The 12446-nt window shown below is 44.5% G+C and overlaps 1 protein-coding gene across 1 annotated transcript in view; it reads right to left on the reverse strand.

Moving 5' to 3' along the window:
- Window positions 1-12446, reverse strand: part of cox4i1 (cytochrome c oxidase subunit 4I1) — a 209859-nt gene that overhangs the window by 139701 nt on the left and 57712 nt on the right. The window lies entirely within an intron of this gene.

Consider the following 12446-nt stretch of genomic DNA (forward strand, 5'->3'; position numbering starts at 1 on the left):
GATTACATTTTTTTTGTGTGTATTTGTTTTCTGATTTTAACTATAAAGATCGTTGCCGTGCTTGCATCACTCCCTTACTCCTCCTATGGACTATGGCCATTTGGCCTGCGTGAATGCAAATGGAAAAAAAGGTTTTGAGGGAGAGTAGTAATAATTCGTTTCATTTATATAGCGATTTTCTAGTTCCCTTTCAGTCGATAACGTCGGACGTAGTCGACGCCGACTGAAATGGGATCTCGCTAGAGAGCCTGTCTTCTTCGAGTACTATTGAACGAGCCAATGTAATTGGCGTGCGTGATTCGCATCACACACTCCGCCCCCGCGGCGCGGGTATAAATACGGAAGTGGATGCACGCACTAGTTGCCTTTCGCTTCGGAGCCGATCGTTTGATGTCTCTGAGAGTGCTGTTGTCTACAACGAGCGAGTGTGTCGGTGTTCTTCAGGAAGACTCTCCCAGTGCTGGTGTTCTACAGCGCGAGTGCAGCGGTGATCGCGAGCTTTGAGCTCTCAACTGCTGTTTTAACAGCAACAAATTTCTAAATGTTTGTGTGTGTTGATGGCTGGTTAGAGGGCGGAAAAGTGAGTGCTTCACTGTTTCAGTTCTCTGTTCAGTGTTGCCGCGGTCATTCCCCTGTGTGCTCCGGCACTGGTGACGGTCCTATTTTCTGAAAGAGCAACACGGGTGCGTTTGCGTCTTTTTCAAGATGTCATTCCGCCCGTGCGTTTCTGGGTGCGGTCGTTCCCTGTCTCTCTCTGATGGTCACAACTGTTGTGTCACGTGTTTGGCTTACAGCACGCTGAGACAGCTTTTGTGGACAGCTCATGTTTTCTCTGTGGGAACATGACTGTCGCAGTGTTGAGGGCGAGACTCGCCTTCGTTCGCGAAGAGCGAGTCCCCATTACCATGCCCCACCCTCGGGTGCTGTGTGGGATGGGTGACCGGAGGATAGTGTTGGATGTCCCGCCCGGTAACCATTCCCTGTGGGCTCCTCACTCCTCCCTTCCACTGCAACCACTGGGGCCTCCTGTGTTGTCTGCTGGTCCATCTGTAATGGGTGGGCCAGCGGTTTCACTCGGGGCTCCCCTGGAGGACAGGACGCCGATTGCAGCATCGGAGGGTGAGCTGACTTCTAGAGATGATGACTCGGCTGCATTGTCTCCCTCCGGGAGTTCAATGTTGCCCGAGCCGGATCCAGAATTATCAGCTATGCTGAAACGGGCCGCCGAGGCTGCCGGGCTCGAGTGGAACCTCCACCGTGTCCCGTTCAGTCTCGGTTGGAATCTGGAGTTTGGTATCTTGGGGCGGGCCGCGCTGGTTCTCAGCTCGCCGCCCCAGTGCCTTTCTTTCCCGAAATGCATGGAGAGCTTATCAGGTGGTGAACATCATCTTTCTCTGCCAGAAACTGCCTGAATAGCTTTTCCCCCTCATTACCCTTGATGGAGGAACGGTGAAGGGTTGCGAGGTGTCCCTCCATTGGAGCGGTCTGTCGACACAGGTGCACCTGTGTCCGGCGGCCGCTGCCTTTTGGGGGGATCCTCGTCTCCCCCCTAAGGCCTGTGAGTTTCGTCTGTTCCGACGGGCAGAGCTTACAAAGCCTGTGGGCAAGCCCCTTCCTCTTGCGTGCCATGGCGTTGCTGCAGGCTAGGGCACCCATGGCATGCACGAGGGTAATCCAGACCGTGCGCTCATAGGTGAGCACCGCACTGCATCCGACCTCACCCTCCGGGGTACGGGTGTCGTAGCGTGCGTGATCGGTCTGGCGATGTCCACCTTGGTGGTCCAGTAGCGCCTTCGTTGGCTCAGCCTGGTTGGTATGGCGGATGCGGACAAGGTTCGGTTCCTGGTCTCCCCAATTTCCCAGGTTGGGCTGGCGACGCGGTGGAGAACTGCATCAAACAGTTCTCTGCCGCTCAAGCGCAGACGGAGATCATCCGGCACATCCTGCCCCGGTGGCCAGCTGCTGCCTCCACCCGCCGCCGGTGGCAGCTCCTCCGCCTGCTCGTCGCCGTGGGCGTTCTCCGGCTGCCGCTCCTGCTGGCCCTCCGCAGCAGCCTCCACCCAGGCCTCAGCATGGAGCCGGCCGCAGTAGAGACGCCCAGCCCGCTCCAGGCGCTGCCAAGCCAGGTGGCAAGCGACAGCGAAAGCATTCCGGAGCGGGCCGCCCAGGAATGGATGAGATGCTCTTGGAGTGGCACGATCACTCCCTCCCCCCGGGTGAGGGCCGGGTGGAGCCTTTGTTTGTGTGTGTGTCTGTTCCGCCGCTGGCTCCCTAAAAAAAAAAAAAAAAAGCGGAGCAAGCGGTACCCACACTTCAAAGAGAGAGCAATTTCATCTGTTCCTGGGTCCCAAGAGGGCCAGTCTGGCGGGTGTGACCCTGTATAGCCTTACACCCCTCAGCTCCCCCTTGGTCGCCAGCAGGCAGCTTGGTGCGTTCGAGGACCCGGTCATCCGCCTTCTCACGCGCCCCCTGCCGCTTGTGGAGACAGGTAAGTGTTGCACAGCACACTAACACCACTCTCTCTACTTTGCTGCCCCACCTCAGGCTCGGCTACCCCGCTCAAGTCAGTGATAGTCATCACATTAGGTGTTGAGCAGACGTGCTCCTGAAAATTCAGTGATATTCATCACACCGAGTGTTGAGCAGTGCTCCTGACTTGTGCGTGCTTATCTTATCCTGCTGGCGAAGGATTTGATATAGCCGCTCCTCCAGCCGGTACGAAGGCCAGTTGTAAACTCGTTCTTCGTGCTACCAGGGGGTGGGTTGTGACCATCTTGGCCCAAGATTGGTCTGCAGCTTTGACCTGAAAGACATGTGCTTCAGATCTCTACCTCCCGCACCGCAGGCCATCCTGTGTGTTGCGTCTAAGGGTGGAGTATCAGTACAGTGTCCTTCCCCTCGAGTGCTCCAGAGCCCGTTGGGTCGTCAGGTCAACTGGAAGAGAATAGTCTCGCCCACGGGCTGAGTATCTCTTTCTTAGTTTTGGAGAGGTACTCGGTCCAACATGTCTCTCCAATGAGAATGTGTTCAGCTGGTGTTGAAGTGAGAAAGGGTCCCACTGAAAGAACTTTCAGAGGCTCCTGGGGTATATGGTAGTCGCAGCCTTTGGCTTCCTCCATATGTGACCGCTTCAGCGCTAGCTTCACGATCGAGTCCCGAGGTGACCGTGGCAGAGCAGCTCACCCTGTGTGACTATAGTTCATCCCGGTCTGCTGCCAAACCCTCTTCAACAGAGGGGCCATGTACAAAGGGCGTGTTTTAACGGGGGCCTGGGCAACCCCCGACTACACGGGCATTCGTGCCTCGAGTTGTTAGACATTGCGACCGTTGCGCAAGCTTCCCCTGCATGTCACAAACTCACCCGTCACCTCCTCCTTGGAGTCAGACGCTTCTGAGGGCGCCTTGTTCCACTCCTCCCGCTTACTCAATCGTGCCCCCATCGAGCCTCACGACAGTTATAGCCAGGGCAAGTGGAGACTCCATCCCCTGGGTCCGGCTGGGTCATGACCATTCCGGGGCCGCTCAGTTGCCCCCCCGGTTTTATTTTTCCGCCAGTGTTTGGGTAAACCGAGCGGACTACCCTTGGACAAACACTGGGTCTCAGCTGCCCCAGGGGCCCGCAGAAATGCGTTTAACCCCAGTGAGCCTTCTAAAAGTGACTGCGACTCATGGTCGCCTTGCGCCTGCAAGTCAGTGAAATCATCACTCTTCATGTTGAGCAGAATTGCTCCTGAAACTCAGTGAAGTTCATCGCACTCAGGTGTTGAGCAGCAATGCTCCTGTAGCTCTGTGAGTTCATCACAGGTAGCTCAGTGAATTCGTCACACGCAGTGCTGAGCAGAAATGCTCCTGGTGCTCAGTGAAGTTCTTCGCACTCAAGGGTTGAGCAGAAATGCTCCTGCAGCTCAGTGAGTTTATCACACTCAGGTGTTGAGCAGTAATGCTCCTGAAGCTCAGTGAACTTGTCACACTCAAGTGCTGAGCAGAAATGCTCCTGTCGTTCAGTGAAGTTCTTCGCACTCAGTGTTGAGCAGAAATGCTCCTGAAGCTCGGTGAGTTTATCACACTCAGGTGTTGAGCAGGAATGCTCCTGAAGCTCAGTGAACTTGTCACACCCAAGTGCTGAGCAGAAAATGCTCCTGAAGCCCAGTGATCTTCACATGTTGTGTTGAGCAATGCTCCTGTCTTTTGCGCCCGTCGCTTGCACCTACGTGCCAAGTCAGGAGAGGAACAGGTCTTCATAGTTGCCCCTTATTGGCCCAACTAGACCTGGTTCCCTTCAACAGCCTTCCTGACTTCCCCTGAAAACTCTTTCGGGGACGGGGCACGATGGCACACGCGTTCTTCCCCCGGAGATTCCAGGCGGTCTTACATCTGAACGCGGAGGTTCAGGTGGCTATCACAAGAACATGTGATAGTTACCATCACTTCTGCGAGCACCCCCTAGAATTGGGTAGCGTGCTTACGCCTTTAGAAGTGGAACCTAGTCGTTGAGTGCGTCTTCTCTCCAGAGGAGATCCTGAAAGCTTTCGATCACTTCAGTGCTCTCTTTCCTGCAAAATGGGTTGCAGTAGGCTGTTTTCCTTCACCCTCAAAATGATGTTGCCTCGGTGTTTAAACGACGCTCATCGTGTTGCAGAAGTATGCAGAAGCACGTTCTGATCGTCAGGTTCCTGAGGAGCAAGGTCTTGTAATCCTTGTGTCCCTCTTTATCCTCTTGGGCCTTGTCCCTGGTGCGACTGCACTGCAGAGACCGCCCCTGAGCCACTGCAGGCAGTGAGTTAAAAATTCTGTTATATCAGTTCTCCTGCTCGCGTGGTCTCTACTAGAGGGTAGGGACTTGCTCGCTTTCGGTCAACGTATTGTGCCTGGAGTCTGGGCCGGCTAACTCTCACAAGCTGAGACCCCGGCTCGGATTGTGCCCAAGGTTCTTACCTCTCCCGTAATAGGAGCAGGTGGTGAGCCTGCAAGCGCTGCCCTGGAGGAGGCAGATCCAGCCCTGGCTTCTCTGTCCGTTCGCTTGGACGTGTACAGAATGCAAGTCATAGACCTCAGACCAGCTCTTCAAATATCTGTTGGAATTCAGCAGAGAGGGAAGGCTGTTTCCATGCAAAGTTGCACTTAGTGCTTGCCTTCATTTCGGCAAAGGTCCGAGATGCAACATGTCCACTTAGGTGTTGAGCTCCTCTATGATGAGTGTAAAGTGCTCCGCCTGGGCGTTGACGATATGCTTTGCTAAAACAGATTCTAGAGTTGGGGGCTGGACGACACCTAGTTGAACCGCTGCCTCACGTGGGCTCCCTTCTCATGAAGCCAGTTTCACCGTGAGCCCGGTTCAAGTGTCGGCTTGCTGCGCCATTCCCCTCCTATGGACTGGATACGTGCGCCTTTCTACTCCAGTTGAGTTCCCTTAAAATTGAACCCTGTTGAGTTCCTCCACACCCCTCCGACGTCGGACGTGCGGAACGTCTGGTGTTAGGCCTACCACTCGTAAGCAGTGTGGAACCTGTGTTAGGCTGGGTCCATATGTTGCGGTCCCTTCGGTGACCCCATATGTGTATTCTTCCACGATACGGCTCCCTGCGGTGAGCCCGTGTCTTCCCTCGGCAGAGTCTCTCTGCCGTCACTGTCCGGTGTGTCTCCCCCCGTCTTAGGCTGGAGCCACCCCAGTGACATTCCATATGTTAGACTGCCCGGTTTCCGCCCAGTTCATATGTGTATTCTCCACATTACCTCCCTCTGGGTTGGATGTGGCTTCCGCAGCGTCCCTTCCTTCCAACGTACGGGGAACGCTTTCCCAGTGGTCCTGTAGGAACAGCAGTGACTTCCCTGGCCTAAGCCCTGTCCTTCCCCGCCTTAAGTTTGCGGGGGCATCAGGAGGCTTTGGTTTAGGCACTGGAAGGTGGCAGCGTTAGTGGCGTGTTCAATGGTTGATCCCATTTCAGTCGGCGTCGACTACGTCCGACGTTATCAACTGAAAGGGAACGTCCTGGTTGCGTATGCAACCCACCGTTCCCTGAAGGAGGGAACGGAGGACGTAGTCCCCTTGCCACTACCGCTGGACCACCGCTGACCCCGGGTTACTCTCGGCTCCTCAGCGAAAAGCAACTAGTGCGTGCATCCACTTCCGTATTTATACCCGCGCCGCGGGGGCGGAGTGTGTGATGCGAATCACGCACGCCAATTACATTGGCTCGTTCAATAATACTCGAAGAAGACAGGCTCTCTAGCGAGATCCCATTTCAGTCGGCGTCGACTACGTCCTCCGTTCCCTCCTTCAGGGAACGGTGGGTTGCATACGCAACCAGGACGTTTAGTAGTAATTAATAGATCTGTTTAGAAGTGGACTTTTCCTATAACCACGTTCCTCTAATTGCTTGGTCGGAACAAGCACCCCCGCACCCCCTGTCGAAAATGACTTCCTGCGTCTCTGCTCGGGGATTACTTTTCACAAGTAAGATTTAACATTTAACATTACCGTACTATTGGTTGTATTTTGTGAACAAAATATTCAATGTGTCCTGTATCGTAGCTACGTGTATGACCTTTGCAGCAAAAAAAACCCGCGTGAAAATCAGTTCGGTATTCAGTGAGATATGATTAATTAAATGCGCTGGCAGCGAAGCTCTCCAGACAACTGGTCCAGACCGGAGAGATCTAGGAGCTCCCTCGGGTCAAAACATTCGCCCCCAGCCGGTAACACGCCTTGATCGCTTCATTCTTCAAGCTGCAGGTGATGGCGAGATGGTAAAAAGCCTCCGTGTATTCGAACAGATCGCGGCTGTCTTGAGCGGTCGCCGCGATCTGTCCAGCGAGTTTCCAACTCATGTTTCTTTGTTTCTTTTTGGTCGGTTCTTCTGTCAGGGTTCTGTCACGGTGTGGTGTTGGAGGAAGACAAGGCTAGCAGACAAAAAGATCCAATTTAAACTTCTTTCCCAATATATATCTTCAGGTAGGGATGGCTGACGCGAAACATTCGTCCGAAGCTTTGCGAGATCCCGAAGCGCAGATGTTTCGAAACACTGATTCGAAGCGTGATTCAAAACACCCATTTCACGTGACTACGGCCAAACGAAGCCTCGAAGTGTTTCACTAATGCTGCGTCCCAATTCGCATACTATCCGTCCTAAATAGTATTCGAAATTAGAATTAGTACGTCCCAAATCGTAGTATGTTGAAATGAGTGTTCCAAAGATACCCGGATGGTCTACTTTTTCCGGTCAGAATCCGAAGTGCAGATCGATGCGCACTCTAATGCTGCGTTCACACCGGACGCGAATTGAGCGTCAAATTCGCGCCTGCCGCGTCTAGTTATACGCGTGTACACTTTGAATCCATTCGCACGTCAAGAGCGAAATTGACGCGCGTAAAAAACAAAAGTTTGAAGCGAAATTTACGCGCGTTGGAGGCGAAATCTTTTGGCGGCCATCGTTTTACAAGTCGGCTAATGTTGATCGAGCATTCATCGAGAGAGTCACCGCTCTGTATTTGCTCTGGAGAGCAGAACAGCGGCGTAGGGATCATCGTCGCCGTATTTGGGTCCACCAGACCCTTCGGAGGTGAACCCAGTTTGGCGAATTTCACCTTTTGCTCCTGGAGCTGCGCCTGGATGACGGACGCTTTCAGCGGTACTTCCGCCTGTCCCGCGCCCAGTATGATGACTGTTGTCACGCATCGGAGTGAGGATCACCCTCGCCCTCACACACCTAATCTGTCATTTATTTTTGTTTTGATGATAAATGGAGCCAGCCTAGGCTACTACAAAAGTGATTAAACTGTCCTGTGACTTTTTTCCCTCACACAACACTGTCCAGACACGAACTATGTTCTTGCACTAAAGTACTAGGCTATGTTGGTTCGCTTTACATTAGAATAATAATAATGTTTCATATAATCTAGATTATATATGGAATAAATACCATACAAAATTAATGTCTCATATATTAAAATGAAGTTTTTATGTGCTAACATATTTACTTCACCACGTGACAGCAGCAAGCTGGCTCCTGATTGGTTTAATGCGGCGCGAATTGACGCAGAAGTTCAGATTTTTCAACTCGGGCGGCAGACGCGAATTCGCGTCAAACGCGTGAATGCACAAAATGCACCATTCGCGCGTCACGCGCGTACGCGCCAGACGCTCAATTCGCGCCATTCGCACGAGCTTGACGCGCGAATGAGGCGTATTCGCGTCTACCGCGCCGCGCTCCACGCCTCATTTGCGCCGCAGGAATTTTTTACGCGCGTAACACGTCTTTGCATTGACTGAACATTGAAATCACTCGCGCCTGACGCGCTATACGCGTCCGGTGTGAACACAGCATAACGGCTGATATTGCCCACAACCCATCGCGCGTTGGACGAGGATTCGATTAGAACTACAAACACGAGTGAACGGTGTTAAAAAACTACAGACATGGAGGACGCGCGACTCCGGTGGTTATGTAGAAAGTTTTAGATAAAGGGGTTTGAGTGGGTAATTATCAGTATCTAACATGACAAAAAATGATTTATTCAATGTTGTCTACATTATATTGCATCTGCAGCAGCATTGTGAACTTTTGTAAAGAGAGAAAATATGAGCTCTGACAACTGTTGTTGTTATTAGTTTTATAGAGTATAGTTTTTTATAAAAATCTTCCACAAAATTAGAAATTTTTGAGGGGTCTTCAGAGATCTGATCATTAAGTTGGCTTGTGAAAGCCAACTTACTGAAATCCTATTTAAACTTCTTCTTTTTCTTCTTCTTCTTCTTCTTCTTCTTCTTCTTCTTCTTCTTCTTCTTCTTCTTCTTCTTCTTCTTCTTCTTCTTCTTCTTTTTCTTAACCAAAATTTTCTGACTCTAACTCCTCCTAGAGTTTTAACTCTACAAACTCCAAACTCAGGTCAGACCTTTCATTGCAACAGTTCAAATTGAGCCAAGGCTACGGTGGCCCAGTAGTGTACAACACAAAAACTCAAATCGAAACTCCCTAAAGCCCTAGATTCAATTAAACAACCATTCTATATGTACTAATGAACTTATCTATCTATCTATCTATGTATCTATCTATCTATCTATCTATCTATCTATCTATCTATCTATCTAATAATCTTTCTTTCTTTCTATCTTTCTTTCTTTCTAACTAATCTTTCTTTCTTTCTTTCTTTCTTTCTACTTAATCTATCTTTCTTTCTAACTAATCTATCTATCTTTCTTTCTAACTAATCTATCTTTCTTTCTCTTTCTTTCTTTCTAACTAATCCATCTTTCTTTCTTTCTAACTAATCTATCTTTCTTTCTCTTTCTTTCTTTCTAACTAATCTATCTTTCTTTCTCTTTCTTTCTTTGTAACTTATCTATCTTCCTTTCTTTCTAACTAATCCATCTTTCTTTCTAACTAATCTTTCTTTTTTTCTAACAAACCCATCTTTTTTTCTAACTAATCTTTATTTCTTTCTAACTAATCTTTCTTTCTTTCTAACTAATCTATCTATCTTTCTTTGTTTCTAACTAATCTTTCTTTCTTTCTAACTGATCTATCTTTCTTTCTAACTAACTAATCTATCTTTCTTTCTTTCTAACTAATCTATCTTTCTTTCTTTCTAACTAATCTATCTTTCTTTCTTTCTAACTAATCTATCTATCTTTCTTTCTTTCTTACTAATCTATCTTTCTTTCTGACTAATCTATCTTTCTTTCTTACTTTCTTTCTAACTAATCTTTCTTTCTTTCTAACTAATCTATCTATCTTTCTTTCTTTCTAACTAATCTTTCTTTCTTTCTTTCTAACTAATCCATCTTTCTTTCTAACTAATCCATCTTTCTTTCTAACTAATCTATCTTTCTTTCTTTTTTTCTAACTAATCCATCTTTCTTTCTTTTTTTCTAACTAATCCATCTTTCTTTCTAACTAATCTATCTATCTTTCTTTCTATCTATCTAATCTATCTTTCTTTCTAACTAATCTATCTTTCTTTCTAACTAATCTTTCTTTCTTTCTAACTAATCTATCTTTCTTTCTAACTAATCTATCTTTCTTTCAAACTAATCTTTCTTTCGTTCTAACTAATCTTTCTTTCTTTCTTTCTTTCTTTCTACTTAATCTATCTCTCTTTCTTTCTAACTAATATATCTTTCTTTCTCTTTATTTCTTTCTAACTTATCTTTCTTTCTAACTAAGCTATCTTTCTTTCTCTTTCTTTCTTTCTAACAAATCCATCTTTCTTTCTAACCAATCCATCTTTCTTTCTAACTAATCTTTCTTTCTTTCTAACTAATCTATCTATCTTTCTTTGTTTCTAACTAATATTTGTTTCTATCTAACTAATCTATCTTTCTTTCTAACTAATCTTTCTTTCTTTCTAACTAATCTATCTATCTTTCTTTGTTTCTAACTAATCTTTCTTTCTTTCTAACTAATCTATCTTTCTTTCTAACTAATCTTTCTTTCTTTCTAACTAATCTATCTATCTTTCTTTGTTTCTAACTAATCTTTCTTTCTAACTAATCTATCTTTCTAACTAATCTATCTTTCTTTCTTTCTAACTAATCCATCTTTCTTTCTAACAAATCCATCTTTCTTTCTAACTAATCTTTCTTTCTTTCTTTCTTTCTTTCTAACTATCTTTCTTTCATTCTTTCTAACTAATCTTTCTTTCTTTCTAACTAATCCATCTTTCTTTCTAACTAATCCATCTTTCTTTCTAACTAATCTATATTTCTGTCTTTTTTCTAACTAATCCATCTTTCTTTCTAACTAATCTATCTTTCTTTCTTTCTATCTAATCTATCTTTCTTTCTAACTAATCTATCTTTCTTTCTAACTAATCTTTCTTTCTTTCTAACTAATCTATCTTTCTTTCTAACTAATCTATCTTTCTTTCTAACTAATCTGTCTTTCTTTCTTTCTAACTAATCTGTCTTTCTTTCTAACTAATCTTTCTTTCTTTCTAATCTATCTTTCTTTCTAACTAATCTTTCTTTCTTTCTTTCTAACTAATCTTTCTTTCTTTCTAACTAATCTATCTTTCTTTCTAACTAATCTTTCTTTCTAATCTATCTTTCTTTCTAACTAATCCATCTTTCTTTCTAACTAATCTTTCTTTCTTTCTTTCTTTCTTTCTAACTAATCTTACTTTCTTTCTAACTAATCTTTCTTTCTTTCTAACTAATCTTTCTTTCTTTCTAACTAATCTATCTTTCTTTCTAACTAATCTTTCTTTCTTTCTAACTAATCTATCTTTCTTTCTAACTAATCTATCTATCTTTATTTCTAACTAATCTATCTATCTATCTTTCTTTCTAACTAATCTATCTATCTTTCTTTCCAACTAATCTTTCTTTCTTTCTAACCAATCTATCTATCTATCTTTCTTTCTAACTAATCAATCTATCTTTCTTTCTTTCTAACCAATCTATCTATCTTTCTTTCTTTCTTTCTTTCTAACTAATCTATCTATCTTTCTTTCTAACTAATCTATCTATCTTTCTTTCTAACTAATCTATCTATCTTTCTTTCTAACTAATCTATCTTTCCTTCTAACTAATCTATCTTTCTTTCTAACTAATCTATCTTTCTTTCTAACTAATCTTTCTTTCTTTCTTTCTTTCTACTTAATCTGTCTTTCTTTCTAACTAATCTATCTATCTTTCTTTCTAACTAATGTATATTTCTTTCTCTTTCTTTCTTTCTAACTTATCTATCTTTCTTTTTCTTTCTTTCTAACTAATCTTTCTTTCTTTCTTTCTAACTAATCTTTCTTTTTTTCTAACAAATCCATCTTTCTTTATAACTAATCTTTATTTCTTTCTAACTAATCTTTCTTTCTTTTTAACTAATCTATCTATCTTTCTTTGTTTATAACTAATCTTTCTTTCTTTATGACTGATCTATCTTTCTTTCTAACTAATCTTTCTTTCTTTCTTTCTTTCTAAATAATTTATCTTTCTTTCTTACTAATCTATCTATCTTTCTTTATTTCTAACTAATCTTTCTTTTTTTCTAACTAATCCATCTTTCTTTCTAACTAATACATCTTTCTTTCTTTCTAACTAATCTATCTATCTTTCTTTCTAACTAATCTTTCTTTTTTTCTAACAAATCCATCTTTCTTACAAACTAATCTATCTTTCTTTTTTCTAACTAATCTATCTTTCTTTCTAACTAATCTACACTGTTAATTATTTTCCTGTTAAATAACAGGAAATTACTGGCAGCAGGGTTACCATTATTTTCCTGTTATTTTACCAGTTTATTCCTGTTAATGTTTTTTTTACAGTGCACTGCCCGTAATGTTTTTCAACAGGAATTTACTGTGAATCACAGAAAAAAACAGGAAACAACTGGCAGCAGTGTTACCATTATTTTTCTGTTAAATCACCATTTATTTTGTTTCAATTAAATATTGTTAATTATTTTTAGCATGTACCACTGATTGATATAGACATATTCTAGATTGAGTTA

This window comes from Siphateles boraxobius, unplaced genomic scaffold (genome assembly GCF_051911475.1).
Source record: "Siphateles boraxobius isolate OS27281-9 unplaced genomic scaffold, OSU_SipBor_1 30, whole genome shotgun sequence".
Lineage (NCBI taxonomy): Eukaryota > Metazoa > Chordata > Actinopteri > Cypriniformes > Leuciscidae > Siphateles > Siphateles boraxobius.